This window comes from Octopus bimaculoides, chromosome 6, assembly GCF_001194135.2.
Source record: "Octopus bimaculoides isolate UCB-OBI-ISO-001 chromosome 6, ASM119413v2, whole genome shotgun sequence".
Taxonomy (NCBI): domain Eukaryota; kingdom Metazoa; phylum Mollusca; class Cephalopoda; order Octopoda; family Octopodidae; genus Octopus; species Octopus bimaculoides.
In genome coordinates, this window is record NC_068986.1 from 105083567 (window position 1) to 105088743 (window position 5177).

At 35.6% G+C, this 5177-nt stretch overlaps 1 long non-coding RNA gene across 1 annotated transcript in view; it reads left to right on the top strand.

The window, feature by feature from the left end:
- LOC106878675 (uncharacterized) overlaps positions 1-5177 on the top strand; it is a 397850-nt gene that overhangs the window by 285680 nt on the left and 106993 nt on the right. The window contains exon 2 of the long non-coding RNA XR_008264460.1: positions 813-903. This is a non-coding gene — a long non-coding RNA (uncharacterized LOC106878675). The remainder of the gene's footprint in view (positions 1-812; positions 904-5177) is intronic.

Consider the following 5177-nt stretch of genomic DNA (forward strand, 5'->3'; position numbering starts at 1 on the left):
ATTATTTTTTTTTTTTTATTATTATTATTGTTATTATAATTATTATCATTATTTTTATTATTTTTATTATTATTATTATTATTATTATTATTATTATTATTATTGTTATTGTTATTATTATTATTATTATTATTATTATTATTATTATTATTATTATTATTATTATTATTACTATTATTATTATTATTATTAAGTCAGAATAGTTTGCGCGTCGCTGCATCTTTTCTCGTTTCCCGTTCTCAGTTCATCTATCACCGAGTTCGACATTGCCGTTCGTACAATCGCGATCGATAAAATAAGTACCAGATACGCACTGGGGGCGATATCATCGACTAGCTCGTCCCCAAAAATTTCAGGCCTTGTGCCTTTAGTAGAAAAGGTCGTTGTTGCTGCTGTTGTTGTTGTTGTTGTTAAGCTAACAGAAGGGTGTAAACGTTGAAATTAGGGCTTTGAATAAAATGACTTGGTATTTAAGTACCTCTGGCCTTAAGCTGAGAAAACAAGTTCGACTGATGAAGTAGCGGAGAAACTAATTTGTATATAGTTACACTAGTTTTGCCGTTCAAATACCACGAATAGGAAACGCCTTAGCCTTTCCTGTTTCCAGTCCTGAGCTGAGCCTATTTATGTTCGAAATTATTAATTTGTAATCTTATTTTTATTGCATGATTTCATCGTAAGATTGTGATATGCCCAGTAAGGCTCGAACGCGTTCCTTTATGTTTTTCATAACATATCGAATGCCTTATTACCTTTGCTTTTACACTTTATATTCTGTATCTTTTAACTTGAAGATTCTTGTATTTTAATAGATACGGCTGTTCGGTAAGGACCTTTCTTCCCAAACTGTGTAGTACCATGAATAAGTGTCTCCTACTATAGCCGGAGGCCGACCAAAGCCTTGTGAGTAGTTTTGAATTTTTGCCATTTTGGGGTTTCCTGGTATCTGAACTATATAGGAATCAGCCCCTTTTCTTATCATTCCTTGGGCACCTATGACAACAGGTATTGTTTTAGTCTTCAGATTCCACATTTTGCTAATTTCTATTTCAAGATTGTATACTTGCTCAGTTTTTGGTAGATCTTAACAGATACATTTATATCGATTGGGACAGTCATATCAATGTGGAGGTATGATTTTTGTCTGAAGTCTTTCAATATGATGTCTGGCCTATTTGCATCTATCTTATTTCATTATTGCCCACAAGGGTCCAAACAAGGACAGACAAAGGGGTTAAGTCGATTACATCGACCCCAGTGCGTAACTGGTACTTAGTTTATCGATCCCGAAAGGATGAAAGGCAAAGTCGACCTCGGCGGAATTTGAACTCAGAACGTAATGCCAGATGAAATACCCCTATACGTTTCGCCCGGATTGCTAGCGATTCTGCCAGCTCGCCGCCTTTTTGCATGTATCTTACTGCCAGTTTCAATGGTGAGGTTCCAGAAGAGTGAGATGTGATTATTATTATTATTATTTTATGTTTGACTTTTGCTTTGCATTTGTACAAGTTGGATCCAAGTCTCACCCAGAGACCTCAAGAGACAACAAGTTAGAAGTTCATGTAGGTGTTATGCCTCGGTGTTATGTAGGTGTTATGAGGTGGTGACTGTAGAAAGCTGCTAGTAATTTCCTTGTTTTATTTAAGCTTGCAATCTAAGCGCTTCAATTAATTGACCTTGCATTTTATTATACCGACGACAGGGTTATAATTTCCATGGTTAGTGTATTTATACGTTCTACCTTAATTTTTACGTTAGTTCAGATATGAATATTAGGCATACACTTCTATAGAATTCTTTTCTAATTTTCTTTGCTATGATACATTTCTATGTATCATATTTTATCAGTTTCATCTACTCCTAAGTCTTTGCATATGTGTTTCTTTTCTAATTCTCTGATTTCGAAATTCAACCATCCATATATATATATATATATATATATGTCAATCTTCTCAGTTTTAGTTAATTTGTCTGTTCTTATCGTGGCACTGCACATTTTTCAAATCAAATAGACATTTCCATGTCTTCGCTGAATTTATGAAGAATTTTTAGTAGGATTCCAACTACATATCTTTTGTAAATAGTTTCAATATATGCATACAGAGACTGGTTTTAAGTATCTTCTCTTTCCAGTAATGTATTCATTCTCCATATTCACATGGTTTGGTTAATGCATTTTATTTAGTACCAGGGCCGTTTTAATTATGTAATTCATCTCCCGTGTGCAGTAGTGTAGAACATTATCAAATGCTTTTCACTAGATCGTCCAAACCAAGACAAGGTTTTTATAACCATATTCTACAATAGCTCATTTCACTAGCGGTTGTTCTCTACAGCAATATAATATTTTCTGAGATCCTTTCTTTACCTTTCATAAGATACTATTCCTTACCAACGCAGCGAGCTGGCAGAATTATTAGCACGCTGGACGAAATACTTAGCAGTATTTCGCCCGTCGCTCCGTTCTGAGTTCAAATCCCGCCGAGGCCGAATCTGCCTTTCATCCTTTCGGGGTCGATAAATTAAGTACTAGTTGTGAACTGGGATCGATGATATCGACTAGTCCTCTCCCCACAAATTTAAGACCTTGTTCCTATAGCAGAAAAGATATTGTTTCTTATCACATGTGTAACCAGACTGTTGTAGAATATGAATGGAAGGGTTCTCTATAATTTCAAAAAGTAGATTATAAACCTATAATTTCAAGAGCCTGTTGCCAAACACCAACGGATATGGAGAATGAGTATTTGCATGGTAGCTTTGTTTGCTATGTGGACGCACTCAGACACATTTAGTTGCTAGAGGCTCCAGAATTTAGAGTTTATCGTAAACAGTCGAAGTCTTACTGTAGTGCTGCAAGACCTAAAACTTTTATAAACTGTCCCTGTCTACGATCAGAATTTCTCCGTGTGTTCCACGATTATCCCTTCTACAGAATAGGAGATTTCACGTTATACTGAATGCATTGGTAGCAATTGAATACTGGAATCGAAAACATTAGCTGTTTCCGTCCGTTCAAAACGTATTTGCTGGAAACAAATTTAGAAATAAATGAAAATATGAGGGTGAGGTAAATTAATAGTACGCTCTCTCACCTAAATTGGAACAAATAATATGAAGAGGCGTGGCTGTGTAGTAAGTAGCTTGCTTACCAACCGCATGGTTCCGTGTTCAGTCCCACTGCATGGCACCTTGGGCAAGTGTCTTCTAATATAGCCTCGGGCCGACCAAAGCCTTGTGAGTGGATTTGGTAGACGGAAACTGAAAGAAATCCGTCGTATATATATATATATATATATATATATATATATATATATATATATATATATATATATATGTATGTATGTATGTATGTGTGTGTGTTTGTGTCTGTGTTTGTCCCCCCACCATCGCTTGACAACCGATGCTGGGGTGTTTACGTCCCTGTAACCTAGCGGTTCGGAAAAAAGAGACCGATAGAATAAGTACTAGGCTTACAAAGAATAAGTCCTGGGGTCGATTTTCTCGACTAAAGGCGGTGCTCCAGCATGGCCGCAGTCAAATGACTGAAACAAGTAAAAGAGAAAGAAAAGAAAGAGAAAATCAAAGAAGTCAGGATAACACTACCCAATCAATAGGCACGGAAAATCAATTTATGAACAAATGATAGCATTAAGAAATACACGAAGCATAAAAGTACACAACCAGTACCGCGTTGTAAGTTCTCGCCTGAATATCACAGAGGCGAGAAAAATAAAAAAAAAACTCTCAGCTGCAATTTCAATACAAAGATTAAAATGAAGAATTATAAATATCGAAACGAGTCTGCAAGAAACGGAAATAACTTTTGAATATACATATGTAAAATTCAGTTTTAATAATCAATGGAAATTATCTCTATATCTTAGAAGTAAAACAAACACAAAATAAAGGGAAAATAGTCGATAGAACTTTACAATGTGCTTATCAGATGAATGTGCAAAAATCGGGAAAACTGTACAACCTTACCGTTAATTAATGAAATAATGATTATCACTTTGAATATGGAAATGACAGTACAAAGATGTCCACTTCTCCATGGAATGTTTAGCTAATGTTGAGGTATTTGTATCAACCAAGCAAAAGTTTGCTGTGGAAGAAACATGTCTTAACAAACAATAACTCTTTACACGAATGGGCCATGGTGCATTAAGTACGATTGTAACAGAAAACATGGTTAAATATCTTCTACAGGTGGTGCTTTTAAATTAGTCAGCATGGGCCAGTTCTGACCGAAATTTTTCTAAGTATTTAATTATCATGACCACATTAAAAAAGCGTCGGATTCCTCTTAAGTAATGATTGAAATAACACGAAGTTAATACAGAAGCCTATAAAATGGTTGGTTGAAAAAATGAAAAATGTTTGAAGAATATATAAATATTCGTGTTTCTGACTATCAGATTTTTGAATAGCAAAGGTGTGACGTCAAATATAACGAAGTTATGTGGAAAGATGTTATGTTATATATTGTTGTTATAGTATACATTGATGGAATATTGTATATGGTAAGAAAATTAGGAATTATTCGACAAAGAAACAATACCAAATACTGGAATGGAGATAATAAGACAGAATTGAATTATAAAATACATCTTGGAGGAAAATAATACATACATTCTTGATAATCCTATAATACATTACCAATAAACAATAACATTGAGTAACTCGGAGTAATGAATTTTGCTGTTTTTTACACTATTACTTGCTTAAGTCATTTGACTGCGGCCATGCTGGAGCACCGCCTTTAGTCGAGTAAATCGGCCCTAGAGCTTATTCTTGTAAGCCTAGTGCTTATTCTATCGGTCTCTTTTTCCGAACCACTAAGTAACGGGGACGTAAACAAACCACTATCGGTTGTCAATCGATGTTGGGGAGAGGGACAAACACAGACGCACAAAAATATACACACGCATACATATACATATACGACGGGCTTCTTTCAGTTTCCATCTACCAAATTCACTCAAAGCTTTGGTCGGCCCGAGGCTATAGTAGAAGACACTTGCCCAAGGTGCCACGCAGTGGGACTGAACCCGGAACCATGTGGTTGTTTTTTTTTCGAGCCTGGTACTTATTGTGTCAGCCACTTTTACCGAACTGCTAAACTACGGGAGCGTAAATATAGATACACACACACACACACACACACACAC